The sequence below is a fragment of the Nothobranchius furzeri genome, chromosome 2, assembly GCF_043380555.1.
Source record: "Nothobranchius furzeri strain GRZ-AD chromosome 2, NfurGRZ-RIMD1, whole genome shotgun sequence".
In the NCBI taxonomy this organism is placed as follows: Eukaryota; Metazoa; Chordata; class Actinopteri; order Cyprinodontiformes; family Nothobranchiidae; genus Nothobranchius; species Nothobranchius furzeri.
This window is the reverse complement of record NC_091742.1, coordinates 24,054,816-24,071,458: the sequence shown is the minus strand read 5'-3', so window position 1 is coordinate 24,071,458 and position 16,643 is coordinate 24,054,816. Positions and strand designations below refer to the sequence as shown.

Below are 16,643 nucleotides of genomic sequence, written 5' to 3'. Positions count from 1 at the left end.
GGCAGCTCCCTTCCCGCCAACTCATCACGGATGTAGTGTGCCAGCCCCTCCAGGAAGGCGGCCCGCAGAGCGGAGTCATTCCACTGCAGCTTGGCGGAGATGGTGCGAAACTCCGACGCATAAGCGCACACCGAGCGTTCTCGCTGGCAGAGTTTGAGAAGGCGTGTCTCTGCTCCCACTTCGCTGCTGGGGGGAACAAAGGTCTTCCGGAGAGCGGACACAAACGCAGCATAGTCGTTGCAGGCAGGGGATTTGGAATTGTAAAGCGCAGCAGCCGACTCCGCGGCGCGTCCGGAGAGCAGGGAGGTGAGATGCGCCACTCGGGAGCGCGCAGATGGGTAGCGTCCAGGTTGGCACTCGAACTGCATGTCCAGCGTGGCGAGCAGACCATCGGGGCTCCCCGTCTCCCCGTTCCACCTCTCCGGCAGGCTGAAGTGGGGCTCCTCCCTAGGAGCAGAGCGGGTTGGCTGCTGGAGTGCAGCGATCTGTTGCTGCTGATCGTTTGCCTGTTGTTGGAGAGCCGTGAGAGCCGTGGATAGACGCAGGGTGTGGTCGGACAAGGAGTTCACCTTGGTGTTGAGCTGATCTACCATGGAACGCAGCTGCACGTTCTCGTGGCGGAGACGATCGATCTCCGTCGAATCTACTCGGATCTCAGTCATCCTGTCAGGCTGATCAGACTGGATGAAGGAGACGAACAAGGTGAGACGTTTAACAGTTTTATTATTTCTCTGGTCGTATCTCTGTGAGGAAGAAACGATGACTGAGATGAGAAGCCGGTCATGGCGTCTTCCATATATAGCCTTGCTTGGCTGTGACGTGGAGGGAATCCCCGCGAGGAGCACGCTGGGAGCTCTCCACGAGGGGCATGTCGGGAGTTGTGGTCCGAAGGTCAGCCGGGAGATACCTGAGTCCTGACACAGCCATCTCCCCCCCACCCCCCACCCCCCCCCACCCCCTCCCCCTGCGCAGCGGCCGCAAACTCACTGATGCGCCTGCAGCCTCTCGGAGTTCCTGCTGCTCTAAACATTAAAATAATTATTTCATTTTCTGTTCCTCACTTCTATTACCTTCAATGGTGTCTGTTTGTTGCAACCACCAGGTGCAAAAACTAACTTGTTTTTATTTGACTATTTTTCTGTCCTGTCTGTTTATTATTTTCCTGCATCTCCTCTCAATCCTAAAGAAAAACTGCTACCTGGGTTCATTTATATTCACCTTATGAGTTACCTTTGAACTGCAGTTCTAAAAGATCTACCGACCGCAAAAACAGCGGAGTGCTCGCTGCTTGGTGGCCGCATCAGTGATCGGTGCATCACCGGATGATGACAAGGTGATGCGCCCCGCTCCACAGCAGCGATACACATCAGGCGCAAATAAAAGACAGAAAACATTAAAGGAAATGAACCGACATGAACGATCGCGTGTCAGTACCGACGCTCTGGCACAGCGCGTTACCCCCCAGCGCAGGAGCTTGTCACCTGCTGACAGCAGGCTGCTGTCTTTTCCGAGGCCTGCATCTTGCCGGTCATTATCACGTGACAGCGACTAGTCGATGACAGGCATAAAAAGTCACTATAGTGAAGTCGACTAGTTCATACAACCCCTGCTACTGCTCCCCAGAGTGTTCTGCAGCATAATCAGCATGTTCTCTTTGAACTTGATATCAAATTTTCGCCTCCTCTTCATCTCCGCACGGTTAAAGTTGCCCTCGCGGTCTATCACTGGCAAATCAAAAGTGAGACGATGACACAACCGCCCCCCGTTCTTGCCTGTTACCACATTCCACCCGGCCACAATAAGAGACCGGCCATTATTCACCTCCGCCGACTCCGACACCGGCCAAAATTGGAGACCCGGCCTTTAATTGAATACCGGCCTGTATTAGAGGATTTACGGTATTTCAGGATTTGTTAACACCATATTGCCATGACTGTTACTAGTTTAAAACAAACATTACGGTAAATGTTGTTGCCTGTGGAACAGAAAGCATGAAACCTCGGCGTGATTCCTCATACATCAAGAGAATGAAATGCTAATGCTAGTTTTCTGGCGTTGTAATTTCTGGACCTGCTCGGGGTCTTGCACCTGCTGATGACGTCATCTTTCTACGGCAATACCACTCGGCCAAAATATATTGCATCTCTTTTTCAATTCTGTTCTTTCATGTCGGCTTTGGAAAGCGTTTAGCAGTTTTGTTATTCATGTTTCTTTCTTTATAACTGTAATTTGTTAATAAAACACCAACATCAGACTGTGCAAGAAAGCTCAACAGTTCTTATTTGTGACACTTTTAAATGTTTTTACATAATTAGCAGACCTTTCCATTTGTATAAATGGGGAATTCTACATATTTTATTAGCTCTTATGTAAACAAATCTATTCATTCATTCATTCATTCATTCATTAAAAATACTTATTTGTTCAATAAAGTTCTTTTAAAATTTCAGTCTTGGGGTGTAATTTTAGTCCATAACCAAAATGTATTTCTGTTACAATTTTCTAAAATATTTATTTTCATGCAGAAAATCAGAGAAAACAAAGTGGTCAAATATGAACGTTGGCCTTGTTCTGGTAAAAGAAATCCCAAAATTAAAATAACATGAACAAAATAAATGAACATTATATTTTAATAATGTAGGTAATTATAAGACACTTTAGAATAATTGAGCTAGTTTTAGAACATTATATCACTGTTCAAAATACAAAATATATCACAAGTATTAAACAATATTGAATATTTTTATGAAAATATTACTGTGGAATATTTTTGAAAAGTTATTGAACAGTAGCTACTATTTCTGATCAAATATAGATTATTAGAATATTTAATATTTCAGGATCTTCCTCAGTCTGCCTGATGGCGAGATTGGGTGGCACAATAACTGTCACAATAACTGTCCTTCTCCAGTTTCCCAGAGAAATCTTAGTTTAAAACTGCTAAATATATTTTATATCATAATTGTTATTATGACTGTTAACATGAATATTAAGATTATGTCTAATAAAACAACAGATTTGACCTAAAATTGTAAATGGCCTGTATTTGATATAGCGCCTTCTAGACCCCTCAAGGTGCTTTACAACACAACCTGTCATTCACCCATTCATAATTAGTATTTCTTGTTCAGGGTGCATGTTCAAATATGGCAGATTTGATGTTCATGCTAAGATTTCACCAACTTCGTTGAGTTTAACATTTACAACACATTTATCCTTATTTAGCACAACTAGTCAACTTTATGATGTGAGGGTTTCATAAACCTAGTAGCATTGGTAGTTTTAGAGATTTGACCATAAACACGAGTGGAGACCGAGCAATTTTCTGGTTCTGCAGACACACCAATATCAAATCAAATCAAAGATACTTTATTAATCCCAGAGGGAAATTTGAGTTTCAGTACACACAATTCAGAGATCAGACATACATGGGCATGACACAAGACAAGAATTGGTGACTATGGTCATTCGCAACCCTTAATAGAGATAAGAGGTGTTACATCAGGATTGGTTCAGGTGGAGGGAAAAAAGGCACTTCTGAGTAACCCTCCACTGGGAGGGCAGCTTTGCTCTGCAAAAAAACACCTCAGACATATATGCAACAGACTTCAGACAACACAACATAAGTGTCCACTAGGTGGGGTGGTGGGTTTGGGACTATCCCTACTTCAGTTCCTGCAGCCACGATAAGCAGCACATGTCACCTCAGTGTGGATGGGGGGGGGGGGGGGGGGGGGGGGGGGGCATTGAGGGTTGGAGGGTTGCAGTGACCCTGGAACGTTTCAGCGGCCTTCCCGCAGTCCCGCCCAGGCTGGGAAAGGAGACAGAGTTGAGTTGCCATAACGACGGCACATTCCACATATCTTCTGAGGGGGGAGTTTTCGTTGGAGCCTTGCAGGCTCAAGGGCGCCAGATTCCGATTAGAAATTGTTTTGGGCCAGACAGAGATAATTTCCTCTCTGTCTTACAGTTTGTTGGTCCTCAACCTCTCAAAATCCCAATAATGGACATTGAACTATCCCAATCCATGCTGATTCGTCCACTCTCTCCTTGATGGCATCCATCTTTTGTGCCAATGAATGAATCTCGGCTAAAGTCCCAAGCTTACGATTCATCTCAACAATTATGTGAGTCTGTGAATTCACAGCGCGGTGCAAACCATCTCTGAGCTCCGGGATCAATGCCAATATTCCTCGACAGCTCATTAATTTTCCGGTAAGCCAGGTAGCCTCCAAGGCCAATGAGCAGGAAACCTGACACCAACACCACAAATATCCACACGTCTTCAGAGTCCTCCACAGACAGCTGAGATAAACAAATCAAGTTCCACTGTTTCCAGGAGTCCATGATGTGTCCAATATTTGGTGCCTTATAGCCCCACACTTATTGGTGGAATGGCACCACGGCGCAAACCGTGACTAGCTTGATCTTTGATGGTTGTTTTGGTGAAATCCCGTAATTTTAAGAGTTTGTGAAAAGGCACACTGATATGATTTAATGTGAATGGAAGTGTCTAAATATGAATGGTGGCCCTATAAAGGGTTAAGGATAAAATCTACACATTGTCCCTTTAAATATATAATTTAGATTTTTTAGGGGGAAAATCTGTCAATTGAGTAAGCAAAAGTTGAATGTATTCTTCAAACTAGCAGTTTTTTTAATATTAGATTTGTTTGCTAGTTGTTAAGAATGAACAGTTTTAAAAACAAGATTTTTTTACATTCTTAAAAATGTGTTTTTTGCAGTGTTCGGAATCACAAAGTAATCGGAACAGCTAAATCTGTAAGGAGAAATCCTTCCTGCCTTGGTGAGTTAGTTAAATTAACATCTAGTTCCCAGCTGAAGCTCTGTCACCACCACCCAGTGTTTCTGTCAGTCTAAAAAATAGCTGTAGTTAAATAATTAGGCAAATCAATTAACTGCTCAGTTGTTTAAAAATGAGCTGGTTTAATAAACATAAAATCTTTTTTTAAACACTTTTTAAATAGAGCTGCCTTTGACTGTTTAGCATCCTTACATTTGTCATGTTTACTGTTTGCTGATTCGTCCTGTGCTGCCATGATCTGGGTGACCCAGTCACATGTGACTCTAACAAGGATAATATCACCCGCCAGCATCTGACCTCTGTTTGTGCTTTATTCAGCAAAAAATACATAAAAAAGAGACAAATGTGAACATGCAGTGACCCTGATGAAGACAAACAGGTGTAATGATTTAAATTACATGTTATTTAATAAGCCATAAGGCGTAGGATTCCATAGAAAATATGAAATCCACCTTATGGATCTGTGAGGTTATTTTAAACCAGAAGATTGGAACTTTTTAATGCAGGGATCAGATAACAGCTTCGTATTCACTCAGAGACAACAGAAGAGAGAGTCAAGTTTAAGTTTATACTTAAGACTGGTGACAGGGTTAGATACTACTCTCATCATGAGTTTTACAGCTGAGGTTGTGTTTAAATAAATTATCACGAAGCAAGTCACCTAATTGGCATCTGTGGTTTTGGTCTGTAGCATTCTAATGCTTAGGCTTTACATTTACTTGCAAACTGGGATGGCTAAAGCCCAAATAAGTCACATGAGATGCCAAATATGCAGAACTTACATGGTCATTGCAGGGTCTTATTGAGGTCTTTTAAGAAGAAAGTGAGCATAACCATGAGCACTGGAAGTTGTGGAGCAGTTGAAGCAGGAATGGCCACATGCTGAGGCTACAGTAGCATCATGATTTATCACTGTGGTGTAAAACAAGTTCTAGCTGCATCCTGATGCTGCATAATAGATATATGCCAGGATAGGGCCTGGGGCATCGTGCGGTTGTAGGAGTATATGATGAGATTGTCAAGGGAATGTTCTGTTGATTCACAGAGCGCAGTCAAGGCACAGAAGAGCAGGTTAACTTGTATTGTTTACATGAGGGATTTATTGGTGTTAGTTAGCCTATGTGGCTATGCCCAACTTACAGTGGCAATGTGCACATTAATGGTCAATGGAGCATTTTTGTTTAGCACTTTTCTTGTCTTTTATACCAACCAAAGCACATTTTGTGTCCCATTCAACCTTTAACACACTCACACCCCATTTGTCAGATCAAGGGGTTGCAAGTAGGGTTGTCACGGTGTGAAAATTTAACCTCACAGTTATTGTGACCAAAATTATCACAGTTTTCAGTATTATCGCGGTATTTTTTTAAGCGTGTTACATTTTCAGACAACTAAATAAACCCTGTATATCAGGAAAATATTGTCCCTGGTTTGTGTCTAAATTTTGCCTAAATTGTGTTATTTTGTAATTATGTTGTTTACTTGTTTATATTTTTCCACTTTAGTCTTTAAATACCAATATTTGCCCATAACTTCTTATTTTTGTCTGTTTGATGTCATCAATATAAAAATATTAGATCAGATGATACTCAGTACTCAAGTAGCCTTCTAATCAGATACTTTTTTTTACCCTTACTTGAGTAATAAACCCTATATCAGGAAAATATTGTCCTCGGTTTGTGTCCTTCCAGTGAGCTTTGCAGATGTGGGAAAATGTCATCAGGCAGTAATCATTAAATTCATAATTATTCTCGGAGAGAGACCAACTCTTATCTGCCCCTGGAAGCCCCGTAATGCATAGCATCATTTCAACATGGGGGTGTACACGACACGGTTTATATGCAGGTAGCGGCGCTGCTGCTGCTTTATATAGCAACTTGTTGCATTCTCCCTCAACCCAAATCCTCGGATCACGCATTTTAGCTAAAACGCTAACGTTAGCTTGCCTTGCGTTGAATGTAGAGTTGTGGGTGATGGTCACGCAGATGTGTCATGAGATTTGAAGCGTTGCTGCCTTTCACAGACACTTTTTCTGCACATGCTGCAAACAGGATAGCCGTCTTCTATCAACTGTCCCTCGACATTCTTCAGATATCCAAGAAATGCCCGTTCTTCCCACTTTGTCTTCTTTGAGGGATAATAAATGTCCTGAGCGCTGCCGTCTCTTCCTTTGGCCATTATTTCAGCTTTAGCTTCAAGAAAGTTTTGGTTGTAAACAACAAAGTGCGCATGTGCCGCCTACACCGCAGCCACAGTAATCCACCGAGATAATATATTTTTTTTAAAACAAGACGGTTATTATTATTGTCAACTTTTTTACCGGGGTTTACCGCTACACCAGTTACTGTGACAACCCTAGTTGCAAGGGGTGTTCAGTGTCTTGCTCAAGGACACTTAAACGTGTAGTGTAATGAGAAAGGACCAAACTACCATCACTCTTAATGGCAATGTGGTGAAATGGGGTTGAGCTGGTTGAATGTCAGGGATGTGCCATGATGGACCACACCAGTTACAGGTCCAATCATGCATCTGGTAGAAATAACATCCTAGTCAGGATTCCACCTGTTCCCCTTACAAAACTTCATTTTATAGTTCTTGGGGGAGACTCTATACATCCTTACACCTGGTCCAAATTGGCTTGATACAGCTTTGCTATCAGTGTCTGGTTGTAGGATTTAAGGTGTTACTTCAGGAGTTATACACATAAACATATTTCCTTCATGGGTACATCTGTCCATTAGCCTTGATGCCATGCCATGTATACTATTCTGGTAAAGACCATCTAACCAAGAGTTCCTTCCATCGCCTTCAAGCTGAACTTGTCACCACCTCTCATTGAGTTTAAATATGGTCAATACACCAGAGCACAAAACTGCTCTCCCACAAATCCACTGCTCACCAACATATGGTCATAGATCATGATCTTTAACAGGTACCTTGCTTTTGTGTTCACATGTGACCCAAAAATGCGAATCTCAGAGCTTAGAAGTGAAGTTAGAAATGCCTCAGAGAGCACATCCCAAATGAAAGGGCTCAACAGCTGGGATGCTTATTCTGAAAAATCGCTCGCACAGCAACAGTCAATGACGGCTATGTCATCTCCACAGTGATGTGCAACTGCCGGGCAGCATCTGTCTACATAACAACCGTAATTCTTTCAAGGTCGGCTACAGAGAGTGGAACTTTCCGTGTAAAAGCAGGCAAAAGGATTGCACTTTGTGGTTTGTCACTTACTATAAGACATGTTAGCTGGGCATTTTTGGTGCAGTACCTGCCTTTAGCAACAACTGCACCACCTGCAGTTATTACTTATTGAGGTGACCGTCTGGGAGAGAAACTTGAAAAGAGAAGAAGCACCCTCAACCTCCTTTGTTAACTCCTTTCAGGCCCCCATTAGCGATGTACATAGACTCTGTTCCTTGGACCAGAGCTGCTCGCTGCTTCACAGAACAGAACAGTTGCGGTGCTGGAGGTAGTTCTTCTGCAATTTAAACAGTGCATTTCTGTTACTTTGCCTGGCTGGCTGCATGTTCATAAAAAGCGCAGAAGGGCAGCAAATCAAGGATGCTGTTCTTCAATCTGATTCACCTAAATTCACAAGAACCTAGAGAAGAAGAGAGAAGTTTTAAAATCTCAGCTATGGAAAAAAAATGTCATCATGGTCAGAAATGTGGCACTGCAGTCTTTGAGTGTGCCAGTTCTAGCACATCTGTAGATGCTTGTTCCACCACATAAGCTTGGTGTGTAGATCTCACACAAAAAACACACACTCACTTTCACAATCATGCCTATGGTGGACCCACAGGACTCTTCACTCTGTCCCCAGAGGTCCACGGCTACCAGGAACAGAGAGTTCTGTCACATCACGACCAACTCATTGGCTTCAATCCTGCACTCACAGGCGCACGCTCTCTGCAGGGCCTGCAGTAGTTGAGAACGCCATGTTGCCATGGTGACAGAGAGTGATGTCACTGTGTTTACTTGAAAAAGGGGGCAGTGGGAATGTTTATTCTAAAAGATATTTTATGTGCACCACTCTGAATGCCGTTGCTGTAAGAAAATGCAAATTGCCTGATATTTCTTCGTATTGCAGTTTCCCTGCGTATAGCTGCTGCTGTCAGCCTCTAAACATGAAGGATCGCTCTTGCTGAGGCTCTGAGGATGTGTGCGGCAATACCTGAACCACATTAAAAACACCCGGAGCACACATGGACAAAAAAAAGACGCAGTGTTTTTAGTCAACAGCTACATCAGGAACCGATTCGTTGAAGGACTACAGCAAGATCACAGCATGCATTCCCCCAGTGGGCGAGAGGAGGAACACTTGCATATTTGCACATACAGAGACATAAAACCACACAGAAGCACGGTGCATACACACAGGGTGAGCATGCCCCACGGCCATCACTGACATTTGGAGGGCTTTGGCACAATGAGAGCACAGTAAAGACTAGCAGCGGGCTCTCTGCCATGCTGAACAACTCAGTGGTCAGTCTCACACGCAAGCGACAGATGGGAATAACCACAGAGGAGTAAACGTCTGTTTGCTTTTCAGTGATAGTCAGTGAGGAAGACGGTGGCAGCTGATGACCATCATTTATGCTTTTCGAATCCAGCACACAGACAGCTGTAATTGTCTGTCTAATCCGAGCAGTGGATAGTCCAGGTGTAATGATGGCAGCTCTGGATACACCTCTCCTCTACGCACTAATGGCTGCTTGCTGCTCCCCTCCTGCTGTGCCGTTGCAGTTTAAACCAGAGGAAGTGTGGAGGAAATTTGAAGTGAAGAAACAAGTGTGTCAGCACTTCACGTGCGTCTGCAAATGCACAATGACGCTTTCTACTGTCTTATTATTTAGACACTTGATTTAGTAACTTTTAGTCTGTTGCATCTCAGTGATTGAAAAATTAAGTATTTTAGCACCTTTCTGCTGCCTGATTTTGTTTTTATAGCATGCTAACACACTATCTTAATTTCCATATTTTAGGGATGTGACAATTAGTTGATGCATATCAATTCATAGACGTGCATGATGGAAACGGATTTTATTTGAGACTCGCTGAACGGCATTGAATTCACAGATGAAAAAGATGTGGGTTCAACTTTCATTTTAGAACAATTTTTCAAGCAAGGGAAGGGAATGATCTGAGCATGCAGGAGGACTGACCCATCATAAACCTTTGTCGGCTGTGCTGAAGAGAAAGGTACAGAACCAAATTATTTAATTAATTAGCTGCGCGTTCTCCTGTCCTCTGTCCTCCGGGCCACACACACACACACACACACACACACACACACACACACACACACACACACACACACACACACACACAGGGACTGTCTCGGCTGTTATTGTCGTTAAGGAGTGTGCACGTACAGCATGCGCGCCTCATGCATGAGCCTACTATTGAAGCTGCCGTTACGCTTTTGGCCTGAGGGGGCAATTGCGAGCATAAAAATTCAAAAGTCCGTAAAGTCCCTTTAAGCCTCTTCTCTCAGTAGGACATGTTTGTGAGTAGTCAATGGTGGACCAATGCCTTTGCTTTGGTCAGTTGTTTTGCATTAAATCCATTTCATACTGAACTGTATCGAGATGAAAAGCTGAATCGTAGCAAATCTGTATTTGTGGTTTAATGAATCGTATTGTTGGCAGTGCATCAGATGTGATTGGTCACAAACCAGCAATTCAAACTTTAATACATACTGTACATTTATTTTTGCACACATTTTTCTACGTCTCGTCTGAAGTTGTTTTCCCTTTATTTGCCACTTCCTAAGTGCACAAAACAGCCATTTTAATTAGTTTTGTCTGCGATGTGAAAACTGTTTCCATGACAGGAATTTTGGACCAAATCAAAAATTTTTGTCTACTTCCTGTCACAGCCCATTTCAGAAACATATCCAAATTATTTTAATTTGACTAAGTGGGAGTTCAGGTTCAATCTTAAAACTTTGAAGAAATGCTTTTTGAGCTCATCTTGCACAGAAGACATTTGGACCGCTGAAATATCTGCAGATTTTTTACCTCACTCCCGAGCAAAAATTGGCCAAAGTATATATTTATATGTTCATCTGTTTTCTGGTACATTTTCTTGAGATTGCTTGTGATTTCATCACCAAGAAAACTTCATCGAGGCTTGATTCCTCTCCAGCTGCAGCATTGTCTGGACAGAATCATCAGGGAAGCACCACAGGGTTTCATCATTGCTGAGGAGATTATCAGGCCGTGAAAAGCTGGCTGTAAACTATTTTGGAGAACAGTGCGACAAAATAGTTTTGGAGTCTGCTGAAGGCTTGGACTCACTCACACACACACACACACACACACACACACACACACACACACACACACAGAAGAAAACACATAAATACACAAATTCATGTACACAACACTGCAGGAGCTGGTGCAATTTGCCAGGTTTACTAATTAAACAAATTTAGTTGGCCAGCATGCTTGATGAGAAAGTAGAGTGCCTGATCTAACCTCCTGGATTTCCTGCTTTCCAAACCCAGAACAGATGAACACACACACAAACACACAGAAAACCAATTAAAGTTACCATTACTTGGAGCTTTAAGTACTTTTTCCACCCACATAAAGTTTTCATTCTTGTTCTTGAGCTTGTAAATATTATGTGTGCACCAAGATCTAAAATCACATCCAAAAGGTTAAAGCCATACGTTGCAACTTTTTCATATCTTTAAAGGGACATTATGGAAGTTTGACAGCCAAAGCATGTATAGAAATAATAAATGTCTTCTTCATACTTTCTCCTGCAATGCCCTGGTCCTGTAGAATGAGCCCTGGCATTTTTACTGTGATTGCCTGTTTTTCTGTAAAATCACAGAAAAAGAGAGATGCTCGGGTCGAGCAGGCTGCTTCATGCGCGTTCACGCTCAGGCATAGCCCGTAGCATTTGCTATCCGTAGCTTTAGCAGCAGAGAGAGAGGCAGTGCCAGCTCAGCCACTTTGTCTCTAGTGACAAAGCTAGCTACATTTCTGAGGACCCTTAGCTACTTTCTGTACGACTTTCTTCTAGATATTTCCTGCAAATTAGCAACAAAATAGCCATTTTCACTCCGAAACGTTCTTTGGTTTGACGTTGTTTCAGCTGTCATCAAGGATATAAAAGTTACAGATACTGTGAATGTTACTAGAGTGTAGCTCACCTTGTAAGATGTCGGACTCCCATGCAGAAGACCTGGGTTTGATTCTGGGTGTGAACATAGTTTATTTAGAGTTTCTTTTTTACATTAATGGTATTTTTTTTTACAGTAAGATGCCCACATTTTTATTTGAGACTCGCCGAACGGCATTGAATTCACAGATAAAAAAGATGTGGGTTCAACTTTCATTTTGGAACAATTTTTCAAGCAAGGGAAGGGAATGATCTGAGCATGCAGGAGGACTGACCCATCATAAACCTTTGTCGGCTGTGCTGAAGAGTAAGGTACAGAACCAAATTATTTAATTAATTAGCTGTGTGTTCTCCTGTACTCTGTCTTACGGGCCACACACACACACACACACACACACACACGGGACTGTCTCAGCTGTTATTTTCGTTAAGGAGTGTGCACGTACAGCATGCACGTCCCGTGCACGAGCCTATTGAAGCTGCTGTTATGCTTTTGGCCTGAGGGGGCAATCGCTAGCATGAAAATTCAAAACTCCATAAAGTCCCTTTAAATAATTTTCTTGAGCCAGTATGTGCTAAAATGACCCTTTACAGGGTTAATGAAATGTCACTCAGAACCCCACTGCACTCTGTCACCAGGATATCACGCTTGCAACTTCAGAGTGGCAGGCCACCACTTGTGGACGTACCTGTGCTAGAGTCTGCTTCCAGCACATATCCTGCATGTTTAGATCATGAACCGAGCTGATTTGTTTAATTTAGTGATGAATTTCTCTTGTAGACACTAAAGAAGGCTGAGGAGACATTTCAGATGTTCGACTAAAGTGTTAGAAAGATCAACGCACAGCGACCTGATAAGTTTCCCTTTTGGCACTAGGGGGTGCTAAAAGCAAGCCAAAACTGCCCAGTATTTCTTTAAGTTGTACATTTTTGTTTTGCTGAGTGAGGAAATGTGATAGGTGAAATGTTAAAAAGTGCAAAGTGAAGGCAAGGGATGTGGGTTGTAGTGTTATATGGGGAAAAAAGGCAAAAAATTCAAATTAAACATGACAAAAATGTTTCTTTTTTATGACAATAGGCCGATACCAAGATGAATGCAATGGGGAAAATGGGACAACTGGAGTAAAACGACTGATGATGGTATTGTAAAGGGCTAGCTCTTTAGCTGAAATATCTTTCCACTAAGAAAAAAAAAATGTTTGTAACAATCAGCCAGCTTCAATCAACACAAAGTTCATAAGAGATGACTTACAGCTGCATGAATTCTGATGAAACCACAGTTAAAGTAATTAATATATGTCTAACAATACTCTTTGTTACTATAAGGAATACATTTCTTTGCTGAAAGGTGGGACATAAGTCTGAAGCATTAATCCTGTACCGCATTGGGCTGCAACTGTTAGTGACGAAATACTAAAGGAAGATTCCAAAACGTCTTGAGATGTTATCAAGGGTTTTAAATGTCCTCACAAGAGCCACAAGGCCTCACTGATGTGTCTTTGGAATTTTGAGCTTGTTAATTTGTCAAAAATGCTTCTCCAACTTTGGTTCAAGATGACTTTTGGTTTCCCCGAATCAGAAGCACATAAACTGAGTCAACTCTTGCAGGGGTCGACCACCAAATAAAATAAGGGTTGATTTCAAATAGAGTTCACATATTTCACTTCCTCAGCCGAGCAGGCTGGTTGTTATGTAGAACTGCTAATGAGCAAAACTTCTGAATGGAATGCAACCATTTGTGAAACACCTGACATTTCTCCTCTTTCAAGTCAGAATACATGTGATGAAGTAGGTCTTCCATTGCAAGACAACGCCTTAAAACGGTGTGCACTTTACCTTAAATCCCAAGCTATCTCTTTTAGATCCTTAACCTATTTTTATCTATTGGCCTTTAAGCTTTTTTCATGTATTTATTTACTTATTCATTTATGAATACATAGTCAAGTGATGGCATTCCAAATTCTGCCAATATTATATTGTACACACGTACACTCTTCCTACCTTCTAACATTCTGAAGTTTCATGCCTGTTGTGAAGATATTAAAATCTCTTTGCAATTGCGTCAAATTCCACACATGACACAATCATGGATAAAACATTTTGCAGAAGTTTCATTCAAACTAATTTTGTGCGATTGCACGGTTACCAGATATAGCAGCCCAGTGGGATAAAGCTGGTTTTGGTTACATTTGTCATGTCGACGTGGTCGGACTAATTCTCCCAGCAAGCTAAAATCACTATTTATTTAAAGGTTTATGGCTAAAGCCTGGTTTATGCTTCTCCGTCAGCTCCGCAAGGGACAGACACGCACGGATTGACAGAAGCGTTTTGCTCTTTTACTTCTCCGTCTCCTGGGGAGTGTTGCAAAGCCCGGCAGGACAACAGAGGGCGTAGCGCTGTTCTGTGGTATCCTGTCATGTATCGGTCCAAGATAGTGTGTTTATATTGTGTTTTTTGTGTATATAAGAGACTTTTAACACGGACATATTGGTCTCTCATTCTCCCACCGCTTCATGCGCTCCCCACCTCTAAACCCACGTTTCCTGTCATTTCCGTCCACAAATAAAACGCTTGCTGCGCATCTTTTCACTCCTCCAGTCACGGGAGGATGAAACGTTCATATTTTTAGAGTTTTTTCGCGAGGTATTCTTCAAGCTTCTCCATGTCTCCCGCTAGTTATCCTCAGCTCTCTTTGCAGTGGCGGCGCTGTAAACAACAGCGGCGTCCTGACCAATCACAAGCTTGCGTAATCTGTCTCGTTTGACGGATGTTTAAAAAAGTGGGCTCGACTCCGTACGTACTTGCGTGCCCTACGCAAGGACGGATAATGGCGTTGCGTGTCTCCGCACTGACGCAGACGGAGAAGCATAAATCAGGCTTAAAACTGAAGCCACTTGAGGTTAATATGAAGATATGTTTATATTGTTGTAAGTGAAATATTATATAGTTTTGATTCATTGGTCACAAAAGACAAGGTAATAAATATTTCTGATAAAGAAGTTAATGCTGACATCTTAATAAGTCAAAGCTAAGTTTTAAGTGTTGAAGAATAATGGAAACCAAATGTTTATTTGATTTTTAAGGTTTTATTGGGTTTGAGTCAGAAAAGGGTAGAATGCTTTCTGGTCAGGGATGAAGTCCTGCCCCAAGTTGGTCTTGTTCACGAGTGACGGAAAGATGGAGTGTGAGATCGATAGGCAGATTGGTGCTGCGTCTGCAGTGATGCGGGCGTTGTACCGGTCTGTTATGGTGAAGAGAGAGCTGAGCCCTGAAAACCAAGCTCTCAATACACCGGTCGGTCTACGTTCCTACCCTCACCTATGACCACGAGCTTTGGGAATGGACAGAAACAATGAGATCCCGATACAAGCGGCTGAAATGAGTTTTCTCCGCAGGGTATCTGGGTTCTCCCTTAAAGACAGGGTGAGAAGCTCAGTAGGGGAGGGGCTCAGAGTAGACCCGCTGCTCCTCCACATCGAGAGGAGCCAGTTGATTCCCCTGAAGGAGCTTGCCCTAGTGCTTAAGGAGAGGGAAGCCTGGGCCTCTCTGCTTAGTATGTTACCCCCATGACCCGACCCCAGATAAGCAGAGAAAAATGGTTGGATAAATTGATGGATGGATGGATAAATTGATTGATGGATAGATAAATTGATTGATGAATGGATGTATAAATTAATGGATGGATGGATAGATAGATCATTTAAAAATTATTTAAAATATGTTTAAAAGGAGAAAAGAATTCAAATGTAAGGAAAGGGAGAGAGAAAATAAATCAGAAAGAGGGACATCAATTGATCTTGGGAAAGGTAGAATAAAAGCAGAATAAAGAGAGAGGTGATGAAGCTCACACAAAACCAGCTTGAACAAGTGAGTCTTCAGCTGCTTTTTAAAGGAGACCACTGAGTCCACTGATCTCAGGCTCAGGGGGAGAGAGTTCCAGAGTCTGGGGGCCACAGCAGCAAATGATCTGTCACCTTTGACCTTTAGCCTGGTGTTGCACAACCAGTAGGCTTTGATCACTGGACCTCAGGGACCTGCTGGGGGTGTAGGGACTAAGAAGATCACCAATGTAAGATGGTGCTTGTCCATGTAAGGCCCTGTAGACCAGAACCAGGATCTAGAAATGAACCCTGAAGGTGACTGGCAGCCAGTGAAGCTGGAGGAGAAGCGGGGTGATGTGGGTGTGTTTGGAGGACTTGGTCAGAAGCCGAGCACAGGCATTCTGAACCACCTGTAGACGGTTCAGGGAGGTTCTGCTCAGACACGTGAAAAGAGAGTTACAGTAGTCTAACCCCGGCTTTCCACAGGAGCCGTCAGCAGCACATCATAGCTGCTGATAGGAGCCGTTGTGGTCAACAGAACCTTTTCCACTAGAGCCGTCAGCAGCGCGAGTCGGCCGCGTCTCAGGAGCAGCATGTCGCGGCCTTTACGCGCCGGTTCTATTTTCTACGCACGACGCCTCTGAAACGGGTCAAGTTTGACATTTTTGGGGAAGGAAAGACAGGAAATCGGACGCGGAAATGGAGAGAAGCACCCAAGATTTTCAGAATAAAGAACGTACTGCCTTCCGGTTGCTTTACTTTTAAAAAACGTTACTAACTGTGCGGCCCCGTGAGAAGTTATCACCTAGCTAGCGGTCTCCTTTGTTTTTCAGGTCCGTATTGGTGATTATAAAACG

The 16,643-nt window shown here is 42.8% G+C and overlaps 1 protein-coding gene across 5 annotated transcripts in view; it reads left to right on the top strand.

The window, feature by feature from the left end:
- LOC107378081 (MAM domain-containing glycosylphosphatidylinositol anchor protein 2) overlaps nucleotides 1-16,643 on the top strand; it is a 342,732-nt gene that overhangs the window by 216,654 nt on the left and 109,435 nt on the right. The gene's annotated exons all lie outside the window — the stretch shown is intronic.